At 52.0% G+C, this 10,438-nt stretch overlaps 1 pseudogene; it reads left to right on the top strand.

Moving 5' to 3' along the window:
• Positions 1-948: 948 nt before the first annotated feature.
• On the top strand, positions 949-2,434 carry LOC136519912 (uncharacterized; annotated as a pseudogene).
• The last annotated feature ends 8,004 nt before the right edge of the window (positions 2,435-10,438 follow it).

Here is a 10,438-nt window from a genome sequence, read left to right as displayed (position 1 = left end):
GGTGTGCAGTGGGTAATTGCTTTGCCTTGAGGAAAGATCATGAGACTGTTTTGAAGAATTTTCAACGTTCGGTTCAGCTTGACTCAAGATTTGCATATGCTCACACTCTATGTGGTCATGAGTATGTTGTGGCTCTCATAAATATTCGATATATATGTTTCTATTTTTCATGCTCCACATCTTATAACTGGTGCAAATCTGAAGCTATATCCTGAAAATTCTAGTTGGAGACAATCATTTCAAAATTTCTAATTGAACCCCATTCCTTGGAACTGTAGATATTCTGCATTGGAGGATTATGAGAATAGTCTCAAATTCTACCGATGTGCACTGCAGGTAGATGAAAGGCACTACAATGCCTGGTATGGCCTTGGGGTGGTGTATCTTCGCTAGGAAAAGTTTAGTTTGCTGAGCATCATTTCAGAAGGGCATTTCAGATAAATCCTCGCTCGATCTTCTGTTCTCATGTGCTATCTTGGGATGGCGCTGCATTCTCTTAAGGTTGATATCATTGACCAACAACAATAAACTACTCCCGCTGATTCCAAAGAGTGAAATACACTTGCGTCCCTTTAGCTTGTCGGCATGTGCCAATCCGGTCCACGAACTTGCAAACGTGAAAAATAGACCCCTGAACTTGTCAAGTTGTTCACCGCAGGTCCATTTTTCATCCGGCGCGGCCTCCAGGCGACGTGGCAGTGCCAGCGTGGTGGACGAAGCACGTGAGCCACACGTTTCAATGGGCCTGCCACGCTCGTTTGCCGGTCACGCAAGCCCCACTCGGCCGCGCCGCTCGCCTGCCGGCACCGCGTGCGCTCGGCCGCGGCACCGCGTTCGCCCGCTGGCTCCGAATGCAGGTTGCCAAATCTCTGAAGTACGGAGTAGCAGATAGCTAAAGAGTACCTCCATCAAAACCCGAGATACGTATCAGTTTGCTCTCTCGCAGCAATGATGTCGGCAAAACTGCGGCTCGTAGTCGCGTTCTTGCTGCCGCTCCTTGCCATCGCCTCCGCGTTTGATCCCTTCCACCAGAACATGCCACAAATGGAGCCAAAGATGGCGATGGGAGGCGGCCAGCCTCGATTCATCCCCCACGAGTACGTCCGCTCCGCTGACGTCAAGCGGCAATGCCGGCCGGTGCTCTCCTCCACCACCGAGCTCACGTTCGACGCCAGCCGCGCCAACGCCCTCATGCCGGAGCTGACCTTCGTCAAGGGGGACGGGAAGCAAGACGACGGCGGCGTGCCGCTGATGCCGTTCGACGGCACCGACGTGTCGGGCGACGACGTGGCGCCTGACCCGTTGCAGCTGGCCTCGTTCATGCTCACGCACGTCGACGTGGGCCGCCGAGGGAAGACGGCCCTCAACGTCAGCGGCGTGCTCGGCGTCGCCGTCTCCCGCAACAGCACCGGCCCGGTGATGGGGCCGTACGTGTCGCCCGAGCTCAAGGTGTGGCCCGGGAGCACCGAGCTTAAGATCCTCTTCAAGGGCGTGTACACCGAGAACGGCGATGGCGAGAGCGTGCTCTGCAAGGTCGGCGACGCCCTGCTCCCGAGGCGCGGCAGCGACGCCGGCAACCCATGGGACTGGGCCAAGAACACCGGCCGCTATAGCTTCCAGCCGCCGGTCACCAAGGACGAAAACATACTGCTCGTGCTCCGGTACCCGACGACGCTGACGCTGACGACGGGCGCCGTGCGCGGCGAGCTGACGAGCACGAACGCCAAGTCGGACGTCGCCTACTTCGACGCCGTGCACCTGCTCTCGCAGCTGGGCGCTTACTCCAACTACAAGTTCGGCTCCGAGAAGCTCGTGGACAAAGCGTGCAGCACGCACCCTTACCGCGACGACATCCTCGGCGGCAGCCGAGGTCTGTACAAGGGCAACTCCTTCTGCGGCATCCTCGACCGGTTCACGTCGGAGGACGTGCTCGCCGTCGTCCCGAACTGGCGGTGCAACTCCACGGACGCGGTCTGCCGAAGGCTCGGTCCGTTCGAGACGGACAAGGCGATCGACGCGACGGACGGTGCGTTCGCGTACGTGAGCATCGTGATGCAAGACGTCCGGTGCGAGCCGAGGAACGCCCCAAGCGGCGAGAGCTCGGCTAGGGTGTCTCGGCGTCGGGGCCAAGGCGTGCCACTCCCGCGTGTGCCTGTACGTGCAGACCACCTTCACGGCCACCCGCCGCAGCCTGACGGTGGGGCAGATCACCCGCGTCGACGGCAGCGGCGGCGTCGCTCACTTCCCGCTCACGATCAAACGCACGGTGCACCCGACGGAGCTCTGGAACCGGTTCGGCGTCTTGGGCGGCGCACCGCTGAGCATGGCGTACAACTACACGAAGGTGAGGCAGGCCAGCGAGTTCCTCAGGCGCAGCGAGCCGTTTGAATTTGGGGCCGCCCTCGCCAAGTTGCTCCTGAGCTACCCCAAGTGAGCGTGGCAGGCCCGTTGAAACGTGCAGCTCACGTGCTTCGTCCGCCACGCTGGCACTGCCACGTCGCCTGGAGGCCGCGCCAGATGGGAAATGGACCTGCGGTGAACAACTTGACAAGTTCAGAGGTCTATTTTCCGCGTTTGTAAGTTTGTGGACCGGATTGGCACAGGCCGACAAGTTAAAGGGCCGCCAGTGTATTTCACTCGATTCCAAATATAGGTTGTTATAGGCTAAAAACTACTTACATATGGAATCGGATGGAGTACTTTCCTGTTTCTGTTCCCATTGCTTGTACCATTTCAGAGAGAGGGAAGGGAGGGAGGGAGTATGGAATCGGATGGAGTACTTTCCTGTTTCTGTTCCCATTGCTTGTACCATTTCAGAGAGAGGGAAGGGAGGGAGGGAGAAAGGGTTGCTTGTACGTACCTAGACCTGCCACAGAAGGTTCACCATCTGAGAGACCTAGACATGGCTCAACAGGCTACACTACAATGGCGCACCTCGTACGCATCGTCCTCCTACGGGTTGTACTACGCTGGCATCACTGCGTGGCTAACGAGGCCTCGAATGCTGCTGGTTGCGCACCTCAGGTCCGGCACATCCATCCGCAGGGGAGACCGTGAGTCTCTGCGCACGGGGAGAGAGTGTAGCAGCAAATCATTGCCGAGGCAGCAGTTAGCATCACGTCTCGAACTCTAATCAGTTTTAGACATGGGAGAATGGTTGGGACTAGCTGGCAAGCGAAAGCACCGGAGGGAGCAGCCGTGGAACGACGGGGTCAGTGCACGGAGGGGGGAAGATGGGCGGAGAACGCGAGGTCCGTAGGCGCCCCATTGTCGGCGCGGCCAGCCTCACCTTGAGGACGCCGTCGACGAAGCAGGTCGGGGGTGATCGGCACGATGGAGCAGCGGAAGCGGTGGGGGCTGGGGAGGGGCTGACGAAGCGGAGGGCTGCATGGTGCAATAATTAGTGGGAGCAATAACGATCCGGACAAAGATGTGGAATGGAAACCACGTCGGCTTGTCCTCTTTTGTGCCGAGACTGTTTTTTTTTTTTTTGCAAAATTCATTGCAGATGCTCATATGTAAGCATATATCCAAAAAAAAATTTTACAATATCTTGGTTTAGGCTGGTGGGTATTGATTGGTCACTACAAGCGTCTTTTTATCCATGGGCGTATGCCAAAGAATTTAGCCGCCACCATGTCCCCAGCTTGTCGATCAAGCTTAGGTAGCTTAGCAACAATAATTAACTGCAGTAATCCCCTATCATTATGCATTCCATGGCTGAAATCCCCCCCCCCCCAACCTCCTCCATCAACCTATAAATAGCCCGACCTGCAAGCCACCTTAAAAAATGCATGACGGCCTCAACCTTGTAGTGATAGGCAACACATACTGTGAGTTTGTGTGAGGTGAAGATGGCAGTGTCAGTGAGGAAGAGAACCCCATGGCTCGGTGTCATCTTCTTCGTTGTTGGCATGCTACTCCTGCAGCTTACTTTGACAGAGGAGCGGGAGGTAGCTTCCGTGGTGCGCCTTGGGCATGATGTTGGGGAGGAACACGATGCCGTGGTGTTTAGGGACAAGATGAACATGGTGCATGGTAGCGTGGCTGCTAATAAGGACGGCAGAGGCGGCGGTGGAGATTGCGGAGGTGGTGGTGGTGGTAATGGAGGAGGAGGAGGAGGAGGAGGAGGAGGCAAGTGATGTGCCATAAAGTGCACTCAACCAAAGAGTGTTGCCCTAGTAAACCAATATATGGTTTTATCATGATGTTTTCTTGTGCATATTAGTTGTGTCATCATGTCGTGTATGAATAATAATCGCACTCCTGTTAGTTGTGTCATCATGCCGTGTATGAATAATAATTGTACTTCATGTGAACAACTTGTTTCATATTGCTTACTGTGTGTATTCTCAAAGGGGCAAAAACAAGCACATTGTTGTTACATATGTATATACATTATATCGTGTGTGACTAGTTCGCGGATGAACCCGACTGGTTCACAGACGAACCCAGCCTAGTGAAAGGTCCTAAATGGCTAGAGGATGGGTGAATAGCCTAATAAAATTTCTAAGAATCACTAGAACAAATGGTTAGATAACAACAGGGCTATAAATGCAAACTTGCGCTAGCTCTAGTGAATGTGTTGCAAGCCACCTACCCAAATCTATTTGCTATGATCTCTAAGTGTCACACAAAGGCTAGGTCGCTACTTTACACCTAGTGAGCAAGCTAGCAAGATAATTACAACTAATTAAGCTACACTACTCACTAGCTACAACTAGCACTACACAAGTATATGACAAAATAAATACAAGTGCCAGAGAAGGGTATACCGAGCCGGGCAAGAGATCAACCAATGAATACCAATGAAATCCACGGAGACAAGATGACACAATTATTTTTCCTCCGAGGTTCACTTGCTTGCCGGCAAGCTACGTCCCCATTGTATTGATTCACCCACTTGGAGGTTCACGCGCTAATAGGCATCACACGCCTAACCCGCAACCGGGTGCTGCACAACCAACACAAGATGGGGATCCACAAGCTACACGCAATCCACTAGAGTTGTCTTTCATGATCTCCCACGGGGAAGGCACAATGCAAGAACCCCTCACAATCCATCGATCAGAGCTAGAGACAAACACCACCCTCCGCTCAATGATCCTTGCTGCTCTAAGCCGTCTAAATGTCGGCAAACACCAAGAGTAACAAGAGAAATTCGCAGTGAAACACAATCCCCAAGTGCCTCTAGATGCAATCACTTAAGCAATGCACTTGGATGCTCTCCAATCTCACCAAATGCTGAATCAATAAAGCAAGATGAGTTAGAGAGGAATGGCTAGGCTCACAAGGTTGTATTCTCAATAGAAATGGCCAAGAGAGTGAGCCCAAGCCGGCCAACATGTTTTTATAGAGCCCCAAAAGAAATAGAGCCGTTATGCCCCTCATTGGGCTGACTCAGTAGCAACCGGACCTGCCTGTGGTCTGGACCGGACGCACCGGAGACAGGGTCTGGTCGCCCTGAAACTGCCATGCGTACACCTCTTTGAATCTAGGCCGTTGATCACCAATGGCTACCTCCAACCGTGCAAAGTCAGTCACTCTAGACCGGACGCACCGTCAGCGTCCGGACTCTCCCGCGCCCGTGAGTCCGGAGTGAAACAGAAAGCATCCAGAACGCTCTAGGATGACCGGACCCAGTCCAATCCTCATGACCGAACCCTCGCAGACTCCGGTCCTCTCGATCAGCGTTTGCTCGTGCACCAGGCAGCAGTGATCAGACTTGGCACAGGCACGTCCGGTCACGTCGTGACCCCCAGAGTTCGATCGCAATGAAATCTACATCGAGAGGTTCCAGGGGCTCCGGACCGAGTCTGGTCTACCCCGACCGGACCCACCACCTGAGTCTGAAGCACGCAAAGCTGCCACGCGTCCTTCGCCGCTCAACACTTAATCAATCGAACCCATAGAAGATAGTAGCACCCGTAGGCTAGGGTTGGCGACCGGACTCACCCACTCAGGGTCCGGTCCACCCGTAGCTAGGGTCTGGTCAGTGTTTTCTTCACCTTTACATCTCCAACTTCTTCACCCTTGCTCCCAAGTGCTAACCACAAAGTGTATCATCATTGTGCATGTGTGTAAGCATTTTCACAAAGCATTTTCAAGGGTGTTAGCACTCACTAGAATCTAAATTTATATGCAATGAGTTAGAACATCTAGTGGCACTTTGATAACCGCATTCCACAAATGAATTTCTCCTCTCTTCATAATACGGTTATCTATCCTAAACCCACTCACACCCACTAGGTGTCTTAAGTGGCAAAAAAATGGCCCTATCAAATATACCTTTGCCTTGAGCCCATTTTGTTGTTCTCTTTCTTCTTTTCCAAATAGGACCTTGATCACCATCATCACATGTCCATCTTCACCTCCATGGACTTCATCTTGCTCCACTACTTGGTGTGTACTAACCTATCTCAAATTCACTTAGAGCCAAAGGTTAGTACTTAAGGTTTTATCAATTAACCAAAACCAAACTAGGTCTTTCACCTAGCTTGCATCTAGGGGCTTGGCTCTCAGTAGCAAGGCTCAGTGCATGCTCTGGTGTTTGGTTGTTTGCACGAAATTAGGCTGCTCCAAGAAGTTCTTTGGTTGCTTACACTAGGACAGGCCGAGTGAGATAAAAAAATATAAATAATTATCATCACAACATTTACTTTTAATATTAACAAAAAAATAAGTTAATATCATTTAATATGTGCTAATAATGCATGAATAACATCATTAGATGGCTAATTACTCGCATCCCACAAGCCAATTTTTTCTGTTTTTAGCCCTTTTTTTAAATATATTAACAAATAGACCCTTGGAGGCATGCTTTTAAAATCTAGACCCTAGGCACGGCGCTGTGGCAATTGGCGGAGCCAATTGCTCTAGCACCGAGGTTGGAGTCGTCGTAAGCGTGGCATCCTGCGTGGAGGCTTTCGTGGCATGATGTGGCAGCCGGCTTGGCCCCGTAGATCTTTTTTTCCTAGCTCAACGTCGAGATCCATGGCATCGAGCTTGGCGCCGCCTCTCCTGGCGCCGAGCTCAGCGCCCTATGCTTTGGCGCCGAGCTATGCGCCGAGTGGTTATCTTCTGTCCACTTCTGGACAATGTTAGTTGCTGAATTAGTGTTTGCTCCAAAAATAATGTTTGTAGCACACGTCGTAATCTACAACTTTGATTAAAGGTGAAAGACCACAACTCTTATAGAAACTAAAGTTAAATTTTGTTCAAAACAGTAACATGAAAAGGTGTCATGACTTGATAGGAACACTTAGAAGCATTTGAAGAAATGAAAACATGTTTCATTAACCCAGCACCACATGAAGAGTACATGGGACAATACATGGCCTGTGTGGAACTCTAGGTAGTCCCAACACTAATCCTAACATGCCTTAGGGAAATTAAACATAGAACGAGTTGCAATGGCATGTGCGGAACTCTATACTTCTAATGTTTAGAGCTCCACCACTAGTCCTAACATGCCTTAGGGAATTTAACTTGCTAGGCCTGTTACATTGTTCTACTAGGTGCAGCATGGTTGTTTCCCCTTTCTGACGCGCCGTGAAGATGGTTCCGCTGCATCCTTCTTGTTCTTGAGAGCTTCCTCCCAAACCTTAAGCTCTTGCTCTTGCTTCTGATGCTTGATGGCTACTTCATGCAAACTTAATTGCTCCCTCCTCCTAGCAAGCTCATCCTCCTTACCTTTCAGATGGATCTGGTCCACCCTGACGCGCCGCTCTTGCTCCTCCCTGATTTTTCGATCCACCTCGTGCTCCTGAGTCATCTTCACAAAGTATTAGCTGTTGTTTTCCACCTCCTATGGGATCTTTCCTAGCCATGCTAGGAACTTCTGATCCACCCATTTGACCCACTTGCAAGGCTATGTGTATAGTGCTAGATGCCATGGATCAGGTTCAGAAAAGATAATAAGAAACCAAAGATTTAGTTGTCATTCTTACCATGAAGTCGTCATCCAAATCTAAGCACATGAAGTACCTACAACCATAGTGTCAGTCCAGATCAAACGACATGGAAAGGATCATCCTAAACCCCACTGATCCTCACACCCAATTGAGATGATCTGCCTGAGGATGATGGGTGGAGAACCTAGGTAAAGCACACCCTCAATTGCGATTCCATCATCGTCTCCATGGAAATGTAGCTCCTCTTGAGCCCTGCCAACCAACTCACTAAACGGTGGCTTATCATTGAATAGCACAGGCACGCTTTGCATCTCCATGGTTGAAATCCACCCACTTCTTCCATGGCTCCATCAACCTATAAATAGCCCATCCTGTAGGCCACCTTCAACATGCATGACGACCTCAACCTTGCAGTGATAGAAAACACATACTGTTAATTTTGTGAGGTGAAGATGGCGGTATCAGTGAGGAAGAGAACCCCATGGCCCGATGTCCTCTTCTTCATTGTCGGCATGCTGCTCCTACAACTTACTTTGATGGAGGAGCAGGAGGTACCTTCCGTGGTGCATCTTGGGCATGATGTTGGGGGGAACACAATGCCATGGTGTTTAGGGACAAGATGACATCGTGCATGGTAGCGTGGTTGCTAATAAGGACGACGGAGGTGGTGGTGGAGATTGCGGAGGTGGTGGTGGTGGTGATGGAGGAGGAGGAGGAGGTTGTGGCGGAGGGGAGGAGGAGGTGGTGGCGGTGGAGGAGGAGGAGGGGAGTTGCGTCATCATATCGTGTATGAATAATAATTGCACTCCTGTTAGTTGCGTCATCATGTCATGTATGAATAATAATCGTACTTCATGTTTAATGCTTGAACGACTTGTTTCGTATTGCTTACCGTGTGTATTCACAAAGGGAAAACTAGCACATTGTTGTTACATACGTATATACATAGGGTCAGCCTGGCTTGCATGGGCGGCGCTAGGGGTATGCCCCTGTATTCCTTAGAATACCCAAGATTTTGTGACACAACAATGAATATATCTATACAGATTTACATGTATATTGGTACATCACGTTATATGTTGCAAATATGGCAAATAAGCCCAATACACCAATTAGTTCTGGCAGCCCACGAAGAAACAAAGCCCAAAAATGCAAAAACCCATCAACTCGTTGTCTGCTTGTCTCGCTCTCCCTCCCCGGCTCTTGTCCGTCGCTCTTGCTCGTGAGAGGCAAAACCGCGCCACCCCTGCTCTCGCCTCGCAGCACACCACTGCCTATGGCCAGGACGGCCGGTGTTCAGCTACCATCTGCTAGGCGCCAGCCACCACCGCGGTAGGCCGACAGCCCACAGCCAGCACCTCCCCACTCTAGCCGCCCCTGTGGCCCTGCCCCTTTCCCTGCTGCCTCCTCCTAGTAGAAGGAGCCATCCACCGATGGCCTGGTGGTGGCACCCCTTCGGCGTCCATGTCCGACTCTTTGCCCCCCAGCAAAGGACTGGCGCGTCCATCACTTGGATGTTAAATCGGCCTTCCTCAACGGCGACCTGGTGGAGACGGTCTTCGTCAGGCAACCTCCAGGTTTCACCGTCAAGGGAGAGGAGCACAGGGTGCTCCGACTATGCAAGGCGCTCTATGGGCTGCGGCAGGCCCCACGAGCATGGAACTCCAAGCTTGACGCCACGCTGGGGGAGCTTGGGTTTCAGCGGTGCGCAATTGAGCACGAGCTCTACATGTGGCGACGGGGGAAGGAGGAGCTCGTCGTCGGCATGTATGTGGATGACTTAATCATCACCGACGTGTGCACGGAGGACATCAATGGCTTCAAGCATGAGATGGCGGCTTGTTTTTGAATGAGCGATCTCGACGCACTCTCCTACTACCTCGGCATTGAGGTGAGACAGGGGAAGGAGGAACTCATGCTCGGTCAGAGCGAGTATGCCTCCAAGCTATTGGAGCGGAGCGGCATGGCTGAGTGCAAGCCATGCATGACTCCGATGGAGGAGCAGCTGAAGCTGACGAAGGCCAATACCGTGGCGCATGTGGATACAACACTCTACCGGAGCATCCTCGGTGGTCTGTGCTACCTAGTCCACACGAGGCCGGACATTGCGTTCGCCATGGGCTACGTCAGTCGCTTCATGGAGGATCCCAAAGAGGATCATTGGGCTGCGGTGAAGCGGCTACTGCGCTACGTCAAGGGGATGGTAGATCAGGGGATCATCTTCCCAAAGACCGGCGGGAGTAGGCTGCAGCTCACTGTGTTCAGCGATGCAGACATGGTGGGGGACATCGACGGACGATGGAGCACCTCTGGCATGCTCGTCTTCCTCGGGTCGGCCCCAATTTCATGGCTGTCGCTGAAACAGAAGGTGGTGGCGCTATCTACATGCGAGGCAGAGTACGAAGCGATGGCCACAGCGGTGTGCCAAGTTGTGTGGCCACGCCGGCTGCTGGACGAGCTGACCGGCGTGGAAGCTCACCCACCAGCACTGATGGTGGACAACTAGCCCGCCATCGCCCACGTGA

This window comes from Miscanthus floridulus, chromosome 18 (assembly GCF_019320115.1).
Source record: "Miscanthus floridulus cultivar M001 chromosome 18, ASM1932011v1, whole genome shotgun sequence".
NCBI lineage: Eukaryota > Viridiplantae > Streptophyta > Magnoliopsida > Poales > Poaceae > Miscanthus > Miscanthus floridulus.
The sequence above is the reverse complement of the archived record's forward strand: the minus strand, read 5'-3'. Positions and strand labels throughout refer to the sequence as shown.